Genomic DNA, 18,284 nt, shown 5'->3' with positions numbered 1-18,284 from the left:
CCAACTCCTTCGTCAGCAACACAATCTATCATCGCAAAATAATAACTAGAAAAATAAGGCAATAATAAAATAGAAAAACCAAAGTGCTCAGAAAAATGTCAACTCATTTTTGTTAAATACTAGGGTGAAAACTAAAAAGGGAGAAAATTCCTAGTTTTGGATTTGGAGTCATGGAAACAGTGCTAGGAATTTTAAATGACAGGCATAAATGCTCAAATTCAAATTTAAATTTGAAAACTGAAGAAACGTTGGTTTGATAAGAGTGAGAACTGCACCAATAAATAGGTGGTATTATTACAAGAATTTAGGAGTTGGAATTATTGCATTTGGATTATTATTTAATCCTGTGGAATTTTTGGAAAAGTGGCAGAAAAAGAAAGGAAAAGGGGCTCTGTGCCTGCTGGGCCAGAACAGCCGCACTGCAGTAGGCCCAGCCAGAGTGGCGGCCCAGCGCACTGGTGCATGCTCGCGCCAGGTTTAAACCTGACGGGCGGGGCCCAGGCGTCAGCGAGACAGAGGGGGCGATGGAGGGGAGAGGCTGACAGGCGGGGCCCGCCTGTCATCCCTAACCCTGCGACAGTGGGCTGGCGGGCTCACCGGCGTCGATGCAGGGCACGGCGAGGTCGGGCGAGGGTACGGCTGGACTCAGCGTCGAGTCGCCATTCGGGTGGAGGTGGTTGCGGTCACTGGGGTGGCCTGGTTCGCCGGCGACGAGGTCTCACGGTGGAGGAGCTTCGGGCATCGTCGGTTCCTGCCGTTCCTGGCTGCAAAAGAAGCAGGGGAGAAGGGAAAATGATCAGGGGTGCTCGGGGGTTCTAGATCGAGGCGGAGGAGGAGCGGGGGAGGCCTGTACCTCGCGAACTCCGGCGAGCCGAAGCGGCGGAGCTCGAGCTCAATCTCGAGCTCGGGCGGCTCTGGAGAGGAACTGGGGTGCAGGGGGATGATTTGGTGGTGCAGAGAGCGAGTGGTGAGGAGAGGAGAGCTCAGGGAGGCCCTTAAATAGGCGGGCGACGGTCCACCGAAGACCCGTGCGCCAGCGAGCCTGTTGCGTTCGAAGCAGGTCACGGGGGCTCGTCGGGGCGTGTGTGAGGTGTTTGTGGGGGTTTGTCTAGGGCGAGGGGAGAGAAGAGAGGGAGAGTAGGGGGGCCAGGGCACCGCGCGTGTTAGCGCGCTCACTGGTGCGCTCGGGAGGCCAGCACGCGTGTGAGCTGGGGCGAGAGGAGGGAGAAGGAGGGGGGGGACCAGGCTGTGGCGTGTTGCGGATGTCGAGGAGCATCGTCGGGCACGCTGGGGAAGCCCGAGATGGCCGGAGGTGGTTGGCAGGGGGTGGCTACAGTGCGGGAGCGCACGGTAGCGTGCTCCAGAGCGTGCAAATGCCCGGCATGCCATTTCCTATGCAATGCGGGCACGGCCAAAGGTGTCTAGTAGCTCTAGGGGGAGTAAAGAAGTAGGAGATGGTCTTAGATGCCTTGGGTGGCCAGTAGGAGAAGAGAGAGGTAGAAGAAGAGGGAGAGAGGGGCTGTCCAGGGAGGTAAATGGGGCTATTTTACCCCTGAATAATTGAGCAATGGCCAGGGGAGAGTTACTGGAGGTAGGAGAGGACCAGGATGAGCTGTGGTAAAGAGTTGAGTTCAAGGAGAATAGTATTAGAGGTCAAAATGGTGATTTTTGAAAAGTGGCAGAAGGTGTTTGATAATGGTTTGGACCAGCATATGATTTCCAACTGCCATGAGACTCCACAGGGTGAAATTACACATACAATTAGGGCCTTCCACCAATTTGGAGCTTATTTGGGCAAAGTTGCCAATGCAACCTTTGTAAACCCTAGAAATTAGCAGAAATGAACTTGTGTAGATCTAGTTGAGCAAATCACTTCTCCTTGATGCACCACTTGGTGTAGTGGCCTCATTTTGTCATGTGAACATGCTTACAAAAGTTGGGGTCAAGGAGAGAAAGTTGGTAGTACAAACTTGTTCAAATTCGATTCTGGTCAGAGAGGGTTTTGGGGCATTTTGGTGAACTAAAATGACATTAATTGACATGAGGCTTTGCAAGGTGATCACAATATGCATTTGTGACTTTCTGGATTTTCCTTGAATTTTTATGAAAATATTTTCTGTAGAAATATTTCAAATCCTTGAAATGGGCAGAAATTGTTTTGGGAGGTTTTGTTCAATATTTTGAACATGACCATGTGTTGAAACTCTTATATATGAAAAATATATGTCCACTGAGTTTCCCTGATTTTTGTCAAATATTTTTGAAACAATAAAATAATTTTTCCCTATTAAAGACCATTTCTGGCCTTAATAAAAAGCTTTTAAATAAAATAGGAAAATAACTTTTAAAATTATATTTTTGTGGTTTATGGGAGTCCTATATCTAATAGGTCTCAAATATACTCTTTGAAATATTTTTCATACCCCAAATCAAGTACTTGTAGTGCAAACCTCAATTTAGGGGTTTTTGGAAAACTAATTTTTGAAAATACTATTTGGCCAAATAATTTTTGTATGAAAATATTATATTGCTATATACACATGGCATGATCATTGGGCAGAAGTTTGGGGCAAGGAGATGAAGTATATAAGGTTGAGTTGTGTTGACTTTTAAGAGCACTAAAAAAATCACAGATATAAATCCAACTCCAAATAAAAGCCAAATAATGCAAAAGTTTTTGTTGGTCCAAATTTTCATGCTTTAATAATGCACATGATATGTTACAAAATGCAGGGTGTGACAGACCTACCCCCGTTACAAGAGTCTCGTCCCCGAGATTCCTAAACTAGGTTTTAAAAGAGATCGGGAAACTCGGATATAAGGTAGTCTTCACGTTCCCAGGTTGCTTCTGCTTCAGTGTGGTTGCTCCACTGGACCTTGAAGTACTTGATGGTGCGGCTTCGAGTGTGTCACTCAGCCTCATCCAGAATGTAGATGGGCCTCTCACGGTAAGTCAAATCAGGCTGAAGGTCAATGGCTTGGTGATTGACGTCCTTGTAAAGATCAGGCTTGTCTTGAACTTGGAGACACTTCCGGAGTTGTGACACGTGGAATACGTTGTGCACATCGGATAGTTCAGGTGGAAGTTCCAACTGGTAAGCCACTTCTCCTCATCGGTCAGTAATCTTGAAGGGGCCGATGTATCTTGGGGCGAGCTTTCCTTTGACATGGAAGTGCTGGGTTGCCTTGAGAGGTGTGACCCGGAGATAGACATGGTCTCCAACTCGGAAGTTCATGTCTCTATGACGTGAGTCAGCATAGCTCTTCTGCCTTGACTTGGTAGTCTTCAAACGCTCTCCGACAAGCTGGACTTGTTGTTCTGCTTCACGGAGGATATCGGGCCCAAAGACTAGTCCTTCTCCGGTCTCTGACCAATTGAGGGGTGTGTGGCACTTCCGTTAGTATAACACCTCAAATGGTGCCATCTGAAGGCTTGACTAATAACTGTTGTTGTAAGAGAACTCGGCGAAAGGGAGGCAATCTTCCCCCCTAGCTCCATATGCTAAGACACAGGCTCGTAGCATGTCTTCGAGTATCTGATTCACTCATTCTGTCTGACCTCCGGTCTATGGGTGGAAAGCAGTGCTGAAGGACAACTTGGTCCCCATGGCCTCTTGGAACTTCTTCCAGAACCTTGAGGTAAACTGGGTTCCTCGATCTGACACAATCTCCTTGGGAACACCATGAAGGCTTACGATTCTGTTGATGTAGAGGCTGGCTAGTTGGTTTCCCTTGTAAGTCATTTTGACAGGAATGAAATGGGCTACTTTGGTCAAATGGTCGACTATGACCTAGATGGAGTCATGTCCCTTATTTGACCTGGGTAATCCAGTGATGAAGTCCATTCCGACTTTATCCCATTTCCATTCAAGCACCTTGAGAGGCTGTAACAATCCAGCGGGTCACTGATGTTCAGCTTTGACCCTTTGGCATATGTCACACTTAGCGACGAAAGTGGCTATCTCTCTCTTCATGCCATGCCACCAGAATCTTTCCTTTAGGTCTTGATACATCTTGGTCCCTCCAGGATGGATGGAATACAGGGTGTCATGAGCTTCTTGCAAGATCAAGTTCTTGAGCTCAACCTTGTTGGGTACGCAAATGCGATTCCCAAACCACACAATTCCTTGCTCATCCTCTGAGAATCCTGGGGCCTTGCCTGCCTTGATCTTCCTCTTGATGCCTTCAATACTTTTGTGTCCTTTCTGAGCTTCCTTGACATCATCCATCTGGGTAGGCTTGACTTCGAGGTTGGCCAAGAATCCTGGTGCAACCAGTTCCAACCCGAAGCTTTCAAGTTCTTCATACAAGGCGGGTAGCTTTTCCATAAGCATAGCATTTAAGGAACAAGCCTTTCTGCTTAATGCATATACTACCACATTAGCCTTACTAGGGTGGTATTGAACAGTGAGATCATAATCCTTGATCAACTCTAGCCATCTTCTCTACCTCATGTTCAATTCCTTTTGAGTGAAAATATACTTCATACTTTTGTGATCCGTGTATATCTCACACCGTTTCCCAAGGAGGTAATGTCGCCATGTTTTCAGGGAATGAACTACAGCTGCCAACTCGAGGTCATGAGTAGCATAGTTCTCTTCGTGAGGACGTAGCTGTCTGGACAGATATGCTATGACTCTGCCTTCTTGCATGAGAACACCTCCAAGCCCGGCTCTCGACGCATCACAATATATCACAAATTCTTTGTGAATATCAGGTGTGGACAGAACTGGGGTGGTGGTCAATCTCTTCTTCAGCTCTTGGAAGCTTTCTTCGCACTTCGGCGTCCATTCGAACTTCTTGTCCTTCTTCAGGAGCTGGGTCATGGGTCGGGCAATGCTTGAGAATCCTTCAACAAACTTGCGGTAATATCCCGTTTATCCGAGGAAGCTTCTCACTTCCTTCACATTGCTCGAGGTTTGTCATTCAGTCACGGCTTGAATCTTGGTGGGATCCACTGACAATCCTTCGGCAGTCAATTTATGACCCAAGAATCCAACTTCACGCAGCCAAAATTTGCACTTGCTGAACTTGGCATATAGTTGGTGCTCTCGAAGCTTGTCTAGGAGCATCCTCAAGTGTTTCTCATGCTCTTCTTCCGTCTTCGAGAAGACAAGAATGTCATCAATGAAGACAACGACAAACTTGTCCAAATATTCCATGAAGACCTTATTCATGAGATACATGAAGTAAGCTGGGGCATTGGTCAATCCAAAGGACATGACCGTGCACTCATACAGGCCATATCTGGTTACAAATGCCGTCTTCGGAATATCTTGGGGTCTGATTTTTAGCTGGTAGTACCCAGATCTGAGGTCGATCTTGGAGAACACCTTGGCCCCATTGAGTTGATCAAACAGATCTTCAATCTTGGGAAGTGGATACTTGTTCTTGATTGTAACTTCATTGAGGGAGTGGTAGTCAATGCACAAGCGGATGGTACCGTCCTTCTTTGCCACAAACAGAACAGGTGATCCCTAAGGGGAGGCACTAGGGCGGATAAATCCCTTCCTCAACTGCTCTTCCAGTTGCTTCTTCAATTCTGCTAACTCTTCCGATCCCATTCTATATGGCTTCTTATAGATGGGTCCTACTCCGGGTATGAGCTCGATGATGAACTCAATGTCTCGGTTAGGAGGCATTCCCGGTAGCTCATCAGGAAAGACATCGAGGTATTCGCATACTACCGGCACTTGCTCCAATCCAACTTTAGTCAGACAGTTGACTTGGTTGGCTTGAGCAGAGGAGGGGTTGGAGGTAAATTTAACTTCGACTCGTTGGTCATTGGTCACAGTGACAGTCCGGTTGGCACAATCTAACAAGCCTTGGTGCTTGATGAGCCAATCCATTCCTAAGATCACATCCAAGCATTGCTATGTTAAGATGATAAGGTCTGCTAGGAAGTCTACCCCATTAATGACAATCCCTACTCCTTTACATCCTATCTTGGCTCTCATGTCTGCTCCAGGGGTTTGTACCACCATAGGGTTATTTAGGGGTGTAGGGGTCATGCCACTTTTTAATGCAAACTTTTGGGTGAAAAATGAATGCGTGGCTCCAGAATCAAACAAGATAGTTGCAGGTGCTGAGTTGACAAGGAACGTACCCAGCACGACGTCCGGGTCTTCCTGGGCTTCTTCTGCAGTGACATGATTCACACGACCCTTGCCGTTGTTGGGCAGGTTGGTTCCTTGGTGGCATTCCACGGCCTTGTCATGGGTTTTGCGCATTGGGGCGCGGGGCATCGGGCTTCTTGTTGGGGCAATTCTTGGAGTAGTGTCCTGGCTGACCGCATCCAAAGCAAGTGACTTGGTTTGGGTTGCTGCTCTTGCCAGTATTGTTATTGGGGTTGTTGTAAGCTGGCCTGGGGTTGGCATACTGCTGAGGCTGATACTTGGTGCGGGGTGCAAGGGTTGTTGGTTGCTGATAGGTTGGCTTGACCGGGGCTGGCTGCCACAGGAGAGGCTTCTGGTTGCTGGAGCTACCCTTGCTGATCATCTTGCGCTTACGGGTATCATCCAAAGCACGTCACTTGTCCTCAAGCGTGAGTGCCTTGTTCACCAGATCAGGAAAGGTCGGGCAGTCACACACAACAAGCGAGTACTGCAGAGTCTGGTTAAGGCCTTCCATGAAGTGCTCCTTTTTGGCAGCATCAGTGCCGACATCCTCAGGAGCATACCTTGAGAGAACACTGAACTTCTGCATGTACTCCTTGACAGTGCTACTTCCTTGCTTCAGGGCTCGGAACTCACGCTTCTTGATGGCCATGATTCTGGAAGGAATGTGGGCCTTGCGGAATTCTGCCTTGAAGTCATTCCAAGTGATGTTTTGCTCAGCATGCATGGCCTTGAATCCATCCCACCAAGCTCAAGCAGTGCCCCCGAGATAGTGAGTAGCATACACCACCTTCTCACGGTCCTTAGTGCATCCGACTAGTCCTAGAAGATCCTCAATGGTGCGGACCCACTCGTCTGCATCGAGGGGTTCAGCAGTCTCGATGAAGGTGGGTGGTGCATGCTTCTTGAACTCCACCAACGTGGAACGTCCATTGCCGTTTCCTGCCGGCTGGCGATTGACAACTTGAGAAATCATCTGGAAGGCTTGGAGAAGTTGAGCCATGTCCATGTTTGGAGGAGGTGGTGGTGGTGGAGTTTGTCCTCGGGCTTGGTCCTGGCTGACTCCTGCTTCAGCAGAACCTCCGGCTTCTTGCTGCTTGGTAGAGGTACCAGTACGTGTTACAACAGGCATCCTGTTGGAGTTGTCAAGGTCTCATGATTGGGAAAGATGAGGGAAGGCAATATAGATGGGATGCCTAGTAAGGGGGTCGGTATGACACTAATTGTTTTCATGCAAGGGCCAAAAAGGCCAAACACATTCATTAAAATCCAATTGGGTGATATAGTCGTTTACAGGTTCCCAAAGGAAGGTACGACGTCCATCAAACACATCAAAAGAAAATGCAACACTACATGGTTTCATATGAACCATTATAAGGACTCGACTTCGCATAGGGGGGTACACGACCTATCCTACCGTAGGAGTTACGAACTGGCATATCCGAGTTCGGCCGATGCCTAAGTGGTGGAATGCTCGATCGTGTAGTCCGGCTCTTCTGGGTCTTCCTCCTCGTCATCAGTAGCATGACTTCCTTCATTGCTCGAAGGAGTGGGGGAGTGGAGGAGCTCAACACGGCATTGCTTTGCTGGTGGGGTGAAGAGCTTGCGTTAATTCCTTGCGCTCATGCGGTGTTGCTGTGGTGGTTCTCCATCCTTTGGGGGTCTTCCGCCTCTGTATGCGATTGCGGGATGTCCAGGGGGAGCACCGTCTTTCTTGATCCTATCCATCTTCCCTTGAGCTTGGAGAAGAAGTTCCTTGGTCTCATGAAGTTCCTTTCGGAGCTCCATTGATTTTGAGGCCAAGTGTTGTGCCAAACTATCGGCACAAAGGCTGAAGTAGGTCTGGAATCGGAGTGGAAGTCCTTCTTCTACTGGTGGAGCTAGTGCACTGCTCTCATCCTCACCTTCCTTCCGATAAGGCAACAAGCGGGTTGACAACTCGTCTGCCATCTCTGGAAGAAGGTCTCGGAGGCGGGTGAGTGCCTTGAGAGTTGTTGTCTCGATGGCAAGAACCAGAGTTGCCATCTGGGGTCCCTCGAAGAACCAGCTTGTTGGAGAGTCATTAGCCTTCACGATCACTTCCACATGATACTCCATCTCGGTGTCATTGATCCAATGCTCATGGTAGGTGAAAATGGGGGCTCGGTGAAACTGGCACCTCTTGAGGCTATCCTCGAGAAGCACGAGAAATCTGGTGGTCACGAAGTCTTCGGGTACAGCAGCCATCTACAAAGGTTTAATGGGACAAGTCAATAAGGGAAATATATCTTGGGTTGGGTAAGCTTTAGAAAAGAAGAGAAGTTTAGATGGTCTCAAGCTAACTAAGGTCCATGCTAACTAAGGCTTCCTACAGTCAGGATGGCTCTGATACCAGCTCTGTGGGGACCCCGACTCATAAGTCGTGATCACTGAATGCACGTGTACAGTGATCCCAGAGATCAATGCTCACTGAACACACAGAAGCTGAATAACAAGAGTCTTACATCCATACATACCGTCTTACACAAATTATGACCATTATGGTCAAGTCTTACATAGATAAAGCCATAAGGGCTGAATACCAAATAAATTTAAGCAGCGGAAATCTTCGTCGATAAGTAGAAACCATGCCATCTGCCTTAACCCTATAGGCATTCTGACTGGGAAACGTCCTAGTTCGCATGTTCGTCTCCAAACAACTCTTCTTCGAACTCCTGTTCCTCCAAGCCTGTTCAATTAAATAACCAGTGGCAAGCCAATGAGTACTTTGAATGTACTCGCAAGCAACCCATGTTTTGGTTCAAGATACAACAATGCATGATATAGGTAAATTTTTGCAGAAAGCTAGTTTTGAGTGCAAGACATGTTCAACAACTTTTAAGACATGCATCAGGAGAATTCAATTAACCTTGAGGACAAGTTACAAATATCAACATAAATAGAGTGGGCATCAACCCAACTCAATCATGTAAAGTCCTTTGACTTGACCCAAGTAGTTCTCCCCACTTATCCAAACACACACACTTGTTTGTAAACATGCGGTTACCCAACTGTCCTTGACCGTGGACATGGCTGTTCGAATAGTTTTACACTCTGCAGAGGTTGCACACTTTACGCGATACCTCAAGTACCCGGGGTAATTACCCGATCACTATCTTTCCCTAGACGACACTAACAAGGAGTCCACTCGTTGTTCCATATCCTCACGATGTACATCATACGAGACTCACTCGAGATCGTAACATCCAAGAGGGGACACAACGGTGTATCTGGTGCCCTGTGAAAACAGTCATGGCCGCCCTACGTGGCACGACCCCGTCCCGAGAGAGAGCAGCAACTCTCCCCCGTCAGTAGTAATGCGGGCTCCAAGCTAGTATCGTCCTAAGTATTCTATAATGCCCTTTCCCATACTAGGGTAGATTGGTTGTGCATGTAAGGTTGGAATAACGGTCGCAACTTAAACCAATCCGTTTTGAAAACAACACACACTTGCCTCGGTACACCACTTCGTCATCAAGTCGTTACCCAACTCATCATCTCCCTCGGGCATAAGTAGCACCCGATGGGGTTTTCGAAAAGTCTTTTGAAAATACTTTGTCTCCATCACCATGCATATTCCCGTCCCTTTTTGCGTATCACTACTTTAGCATCCTATCTACTCCCACCGGCATAACGCTCATAGAAAGGTAGGGTCGTGCATCATGCAAGTGTCAACGAGAAAAGCAACGGAGGCAAATCACCTCAAGTGGTCACCATTTTATCATGACTTTGATGCAAGCAATAAAAGTGCCATATGACATGCATAAAAAGGGTTTCTTAGACATGGTCAAAGGGCTGCTTGCCTGGCTCAACAAAGTCTTCTGGTTTTTCAAAGTCTTCTGGTCCAACTCCTTCGTGGGCAAGACAATCTATCGTAGCAAAATTATAACGAGAAAAATAAGGCATTAATAAAACAGAAAAACCGAAGTGCTCAGAAAAATGTCAACTCATTTTTGTTAAATACTAGGGTGAAAACTAAAAAGGGGGGAAATTCCTAGTTTTGGATTTGGAGTCATGGAAATAGTGCTAGGAATTTTAAATGACAGGCATAAATGCACAAATTCAAATTTAAATTTGGATAGTGAAGAAAAGTTGGTTTGATAAGAGTGAGAACTGCACCAATAAATAAGTGGTATTATTACAAGAATTTAGGAGTTGGAATTATTGCATTTGGATTATTATTTAATCCTGTGGAATTTTTGGAAAAGTGACAGAAAAAGAAAAGGAAAAAGGGCTCGCTGCCTGCTGGGCCAGAACAGCCGCAGCGCAGAAGGCCCAGCCAGAGTGGCGGCCCAACACACTGGTGCATGCGTGCGCGCCAGGTTTAAACCTGACGGGCGGGGCCCAGGCATCAGCGAGACAGACGGGGGCGATGGAGGGGAGAGGCTGACAGGCGGGGCCCGCCTGTCATCCCTAACCCTACGACAGAGGGCCGGCGGGCTCACCGGTGTTGATGCAGGGCACGACGAGGTCGGGCATGGGTACGGCTGGACTAAGCGTCGATTCGCCATTCGGGTGGAGGTGGTTGCGGTCGCTGGGGTGGCCTGGTTCGCCGGCGATGAGGTCTCGCGGCAGAGGAGCTTTGGGCGTTGTCGGTTCCGGCCATTCCCGGCTGCAAAAGAAGCGGGGGAGAAGGGAAAATGATCAGGGGTGCTCGGGGGTTCCAGATCGAGGCAGAGGAGGAGCGGGGGAGGCCTGTCCCTCGCGAACTCCGGCGAGCCGAAGCGGCGGAGCTCGAGCTCGATCTCGAGCTCGGGCGGCTCTGGAGAGGAACTGGGGTGCAGGGGGATGATTTGGTGGTGCAGAGAGCGAGTGGTGAGGAGAGGAGAGGTCAGGGAGGCCCTTAAATAGGCGGGCGACGGTCCACCGAAGACCTGTGCGCCGGCGAGCCTGTTGCGGTTGAAGCAGTTCACGGGGCCTCGTCGGGGCGTGTCTGAGGCGTTTGTGGGGGTTGGTCCAGGCCAGATCCGGTGAGGGGAGGCCGGATTCGGGCGTTGGGGTTCCGTTCCCGGTGGCGGCGGCGGCAGGGGAGCCTCGGGCGGCGACGAAGGCCATGGCGGCGGCGGCCTGCAAGGAGAAGAGAGAGACCGGGTGAGCACGAGAAGGGAAGGAGGAGAAGGGAGAGATGAGGAGGCGGGGCTCCGGCCTAGTGTTGGCGCCGGCGGCGGGGTTGCCGGAGGGACGCAAGACGGCGACGGGGCCGGGCGGACGCGGGTGCCGGCGACGAACGACGAGGTACCGGGGTTGGGCGAGGGAGCAGGGACGGGCGCGGAAGAGCGCTCGGGAGGGCGGCAGCGCGCGGGCTCCCTCCGGGCCCAAATCTGGCCCGGGGCGGGCGTGTTGCGGGCCGGGAGGTGGGAGGAGGCTGGGGCGCTGGGAGCCAGGCCACATGGCGGGCGCCGGTTGGCCCTGGCGGCGGATGGCGGCGGCGCGCCCGATGGCGACTTGCCAAGTAGCGAGCAAGAGCTGGAGGGGCGCGGAAATGGAGGAGGAAGGGGTTTAGGGCGACTAGATTTGGAAGGAGGGGTTTAAATAGGAAAGGGGGGCTAGGGTTTAGTTTTTGGGGGGTTTTTGGAGCCCTTCGATCTCGATCGGGCAGTTCCGGACGCGAGGGGGGGTTAGGTGGGCTGCAGGTGGGCTGTGACGAGAGGGTCCGGACTGAGGGGAGAGAATAGAAATGCAGCCCGGCAACTGTTTCCGGAGACCGAAAACGTCCGACGAAGGTACCGGCAACGGTACCGCTATGTTTAACGGTTGGGCTATCAGATGGACTCCGAATGCGACGAAACTTGGCAGGCGGCCTGTCTACACTATAATAAGACCGCACAACAAGTTGCAACCCATTCCGAGAACATTTTTATGCCACTTATAAAATAATATTTCGGAGGTGCCGTGGGCGCGTGCGAGTGTGGTCGGGCTCAGAACGGACAACGGAGAGAACCGGCGGAACACGAACGGATGCAAGTTTTATGAAAACGATGCCGATGCAATGCGCATGATGCTATGAGATGAGATGCATAACAAGAACAAAATGCAAAACAACAGATAAAACCCAACCACGAAGGAAATATCATATAGCATCTCCGGAAAAGGCAAGAGTTGGAGTTATGAATATGGAAAGTTGTATCTGGGGCGTTACAACACTCCACCACTACGAGAGGATCTTGTCCCGAGATCTAGGATGGCACCGGAGAGAAATGGAAGAGGAAGAGAAGAGGTAAACTAAGTTGCTTCTTTGACGAATGAGTGAAACCACGAACCTTGAGAGGTTGAGCTAATTGAAAGAAAGAAAACAACGAAGATGAACAAGATTGCAAACAATCCGTTAGAAAAGAGGAACAAGGAACATTACGAGAACTTGACGGTTGCAAAGACAACGAATCAAGAGTTTAATGGACAAGATAGAATTCGAAACCACTCCGATTAAAACAAGATGAGAGAGGAAGAATTCGGGCAGCACTCCATTTGAACATGGAAGGAATATAATTTGAACTTGGCAAAATGAAAGCACTTGGATGAGACTCCGGTTAAAAGAGGAATGATAGACACAACACTCCGGTTAAGTGGATAAGCATGGAAAATAACATGTTCTTGACAAAACAAGATGATGAGTGAAGAGAACAACATCACAATGCCTTCGGAAGAAAGAATAGAAGATAGATCACTGGAATAAAAGAATGGAGAAGAAAATGCCAACTTCTGTCACAAATGAACTTGGAAAGCATCCTTCCGAGAAGGTTATAACAGAGTTGTTGGAAAACCAACAACGAAACGAATAAGCTTGTAGTGGGCTTATGGAAAACTTCTCAAAATTATGAGGTGAGCTTCTGCCACTAACGAAAAAACAATTGCTTGTTTGAGATCAACGAAGAGATGAAAACTTCTTTCACCGAGAAGGATATGGAGAAAGCTTGGATCAATGATAAGCACCACAAATAGCAACATTCCCAATGGAAGGCTTTAGGTGAAATATAACCCAAGATAACTCCAACAAAGAGATTGATGGATTTAAAATACCTCATGATCGAAGAGAAAAATGATGGTTTTTAAAATATCTCATTCTTGACAACATGTGAATCATGAAACACGAACTCAAATTGTCAAGAATGACATAACATCACCTCAAGAGATAAGGTAGAAGGAATTGCACTTTGGAATGCAAGATGAAGAATACTTGAGCTCCTCAAAACAAGACATGTGTTTAGCACCATGTTTAATTTTGAGTATAGCTTGGCGGATCATCACCTCGAGAGAAATCTTGAAGAACAATTGAAGAATGAAAAGAATCCTTGATGAACCATCATGTAGAGCCTCCATGAAGAACTCCGGTAATGAAAGGATGATAGAAAGAAAGAGAAGTTGGAAACACAAGGTGAAGCCTTGCAATGATTTAGATGGAGCTTTGCGATGATATAACCGAGAAAACTTGGAACTCCGGAAAGAAAAGATGAACACTAGAACCGAGAATTACTTCATCATGAACAATCTTCGGAAGAAAAGAATTGAATCACCTCGAGGAAATAAGAATAAGATTTATTGTATGCTTATCCTTCTTCAAATTTAATTGATGACAAGCAACGGATTTGGCATACTACTTATTCTCGTAGAAAGGATTAAGAGGGATATAGCGCAAACTTGAGAAGGTCTTGATGGAACCACCGGTGGGATTTGAAACAACGAATGAATTGATATGATAACAAAGGAAGTGAAATCTTGAATGAACCACCGTAAGAATTGAAAATGAGATTAGCAAAGGCACAATTCACTGGGAAGAATTGGAAAACGAATGAATAGACTTGAGGGGATTTAGATACATGACAACGAAGAGAACATGAACTGATTAGAGGATACTTGAATGATGCACCGGATAGATTTGGAGAACGAGAGCTGAAAGCTTGAATGAATAATTCTGAGATGATGGGCTACGGAGAATCAATCTGAAAATACTCTTGAATTGCTCCGGATGGATGAAAAGAATTCTCACAATCAAAAACAATTATGAGAGAATGACATAAGCTAGAACTATGAATCTTCAAGAGAACGGACCAAGATTTAAGAGAAATCCTTCTTCGGTCTACAAATGTTGAGAAAGATGAGGAGAAACACCACCATGAATTGTTGAGATACTCCGGGAGAATGAAAAGCGAAGGGGGTTGAGCCAACGATGAAGAGAATTTGAAAGATCTTGGAGAAAGACATATGACTGATGATAATTCATTCTTACGTCACACTTGAAAAGAATTTAAGAATGGCTCCGGGATAATTAGAAGAGTCAGGTAAGATCCCGGGAAAAGACCTGTGGGTTAGGGCCCACTCGAAAGAAACATCGTTGAACAATTGATTGAAAGGGGGGATTGCACCGGTTGAATTAAATGACTTGTATGAGATAACAACCTCGAAATATCTTGAACGGATTGAGAATGGAAGCACAAATCTTCCGAGATATCTTCAGCACTCCAGAACAAATGAATAGCAAGAAGTGAAAGATTAAGAGGTGCACCGGCATGGGATAGCATTTGAAATGAGGAAAAGAATATGATCAACACTGAAAGCTTGGAATTAATCCACCAGAGAAGAAACAACAATGAAGGACGATGAACTTGAAGCTCATGAGTATCTTCACAAGGGATCACCGGATCAGAACATTGATTGAAAAGAATGAAGAGACTTCACATGAGTAAATGGATACTTAATTAAAATATATGAGTCCTTGCAGAAAAAGGGTGGGAGGGCGGGAAAACAAAGACAACTTGGGACGGATGAAACAAACACCGTTGAGAAAACTTATAATTGATCTCGCAAATGTTGGAATGATTGGATCCACTTGAAGAGAAGCACGCCGGTTGGAAAAGAATTAACATGACGACCTCGATGATCAAGAAGGATTAGTATTCACATAGCAATATGAGAACACCGTTTAGGAAAGGTATGGATTCAACATTTGACTTCGAAGCAACTCGAATACCACAAATAAAACAAAACAAAGGATTTGGCTTGCAGAACTAAGCCGGAACAAACATATGATAGAGATTCCATCTGAAGTTTTCGTGGTGGGGCCCACATGGGCTCGATTGTACAGCACCATCATGTACAAGGCAGTGCACATGACATACGAAGTGCCCCCGAACCAGCATAGCCAAGGGTTCTTTAAGACACAATGAGACCACTGTAAAAACGACAGTGGAAAGGCGGACCACTAGACGTCAAACCCCAATCTCATATCATGCATTTGTCGAAAAGATATTCTAGGAGCTACTTGAATTCCCACCTATAAAACTCCCGAAACTTTCTAGTTATGCAATCTGGTGTTGGGGATACAGGGGAAGCAATATATCTCACCCAAACTAACAATACCTACATCCAAGCTGTATCCATCAGTCAACACATAACCAAGAAAACTCCGGAAATCGTGTACCTCAACCTTCGAAAAGCATCTGTTATACGAGTTATGGCAATACTCCCGAACTCCCCAGTACTGGGTGACGTCGAGGTTATCTCACCAACAACTGCATAAAAGATATTTTCGATGTCGGCAAAACTCAGGTATTCCAGAACTGCAACGATAAAATTGTGACGACAACACCTCGGAGCTCAACTCCCCGGGTCAAAGCCACATAAATAGACAGGAGGCACCAAGAACAATGTTCTCGTCACAAAACCATCGGAACGATTCCAAGATACCCGCGTGATCCTAAAATTTTTTTAGTGAAATTTGAGGAGAGGAAAGACAAAACATCTACGTCAGGATACCTCACCAGAGCGACGAAGGGGGCTGAGGAGTAAAAAGAATCCTACTCTCCGATATATATAATCCTAAGACTCAAAATAGTTTTTTTTCTAGACTCAACAACGGCCAACAATCAAGGGGGCTCCTATGGTCGGTCGAGGCTCTGATTACCAACTTGTCACGCCCAATATGCGACCCTATCCAAAAGGAACTCGAAGGTCCCACCAAGGATAGACCCGCATATTGAAATGCTTTTGTAAGGTGGATATCATTACATCAACATTACATAATAGATGGGGATACATACATAAGGCATACAATGCCGCACGAATACAACAATACAATACATAAGAGCATCATCCGACTACGGATGAATCACAAACAGAAGCTCAAACGACATCCACCCTGCTAGCCCAGGCTGCCGACCTGGAACCTATCCCCTGATCGAAGAAGCAGAAGAAGAACTCAACGCAAGCAAGCATCGCTCTCGCGTCATGATCATCGCATAACCTGTACCTGCAACTGTTGTTGTAGTAATCTGTGAGCCACGAGGACTCAGCAATCCCATTACCATGGGTATCAAGACTAGCAAAGCTTAATGGGAAAGGAAGGGGTAAAGTGGTGAGGTTGCAGCAGCGACTAAGCATATATGGTGGCTAACATACGCAAATAAGAGCGAGAAGAGAAGCAAAGGAACGATCGTCAACTAGCAATGCTCAAGAAGTGATCCTGAACTCCTACTTACGTCAAACATAACCCAGGAACCATGTTCACTTCCCGGACTCCGCCGAGAAGAGACCATCACGGCTACACACGCGGTTGATGCGTTTTTAATTTAGATCTGGTGTCAAGTCATCTACAACCGGACATTAACAAATTCCCATCTGCCTATAACCGCAGGCACGGCTTTCGAAAGATTATACCCTGCAGGGGTGTCCCAACTTAGCCCATGACAAGCTCTCGCGATCAACGAAGGAATAGACCTTCTCCCAGGAAGACCCGATCAGACTCGGAATCCCGGTTTACAAGACATTTCGACAATGGTAAAACATGAGCAGCAAGACCGCCCGATGCGCCGACAATCCCGATAGGAGCTGCACATATCTCGTTCTCAGGGCAACACCGGATGAGCAATCCGTACAACTAAAACCAGACCTCAAGTTTCCCTGAGGGGCGCTGCAAAGGGCTCTAGTTCGGACCAACACTTAGACAAGCACTAGCCCGGGGGGGCTGTAATAAAGATGACCCTTCGGTTAATTACTCCCAAGGGAAAAGTAGGTGGTGGTGAGGCAAATGGTAAAACCAAGGTTGGGCCTTGCTGGAGGAGTTTTATTCAAAGCGAACTGTCAAGGGGGTCCCATAAATCACCCGACCGCGTAAGGAACGCAACATCCGGGAACATAACACCGGTATGACGGAAACTAGGGCGGCAAGAGTGGAACAAAACACCAGGCATAAGGCCGAGCCTTCCACCCCTTACCAAGTATATAGATGCATTAATAATAATATAAGAGATATTATGATATCCCAACCAAAATCATGTCCACCATGGAGCAATCCTCAACTTCACCTGCAACTAACAATGCTATAAGAGGGGCTGAGCAAAGCGGTAACATAGCCAAGCAACGGTTTGCTAGGAAGGGTGTCAAAGGTTAGAGGTTCATGGCAATTTGGGAGGCTTGAAGAGCAACAGATAGGTAACGCAGCATAGCGATAGAACGAAGTAACTAGCATAGAAATGATAGTATTGAGATCCAGGGTAGCGGTCATCTTGCCTGAAATCCCGCTAGGAAGAAGAATGAGTCCATGAAGAAGACGAACGGGAGTAGTCGAACGAATCCTCACAATCGCAACATTACCGGAACTAAGAAACAACACCGGAAAGAAACAAACAACATGGTAAACACACAAGCATAATCATGGCATGATGCACAATCAAGTATGATGCATGTCCGGTTTAACGAGGCATGGCATGGCAAAGTGCAACAAACATCACTACAAATTAAGTGGAGCTCAATATGCAACGAGTTGCATATTGACAAAACACCACATGCAATTATTTAGTTTGATCTCGGTTATGTACCCAACAATATTAAATGTTATTAAACATGGAAAGGGGTGAAGCATATGAAAAACTACCTATCTAGACAAGTTTAAATGAGGCCGGAACAACAAACAACAATTCCGGAAAATCCCCATGTGCATATTTTAGATTCGGTACTGTTCTGCCCTAAACCATATTTTAATGTTGTTATACATGCAAGATGAGTGCGCCAAGTTAATCTAGGCATTTTTCCACCCCATTTACATATAAAGTTTATTAAATTCGGAGCTACGGTTATTTAGTTATGAAATAAAGCATTTTAACATGGCATAATGCAAAATACACACAAACAACATGTTAAACATTTTTAACATAGATG

The sequence above is a fragment of the Triticum aestivum genome, chromosome 4B (genome assembly GCF_018294505.1).
Source record: "Triticum aestivum cultivar Chinese Spring chromosome 4B, IWGSC CS RefSeq v2.1, whole genome shotgun sequence".
In the NCBI taxonomy this organism is placed as follows: domain Eukaryota; kingdom Viridiplantae; phylum Streptophyta; class Magnoliopsida; order Poales; family Poaceae; genus Triticum; species Triticum aestivum.
This window is presented reverse-complemented; position numbering follows the sequence as displayed.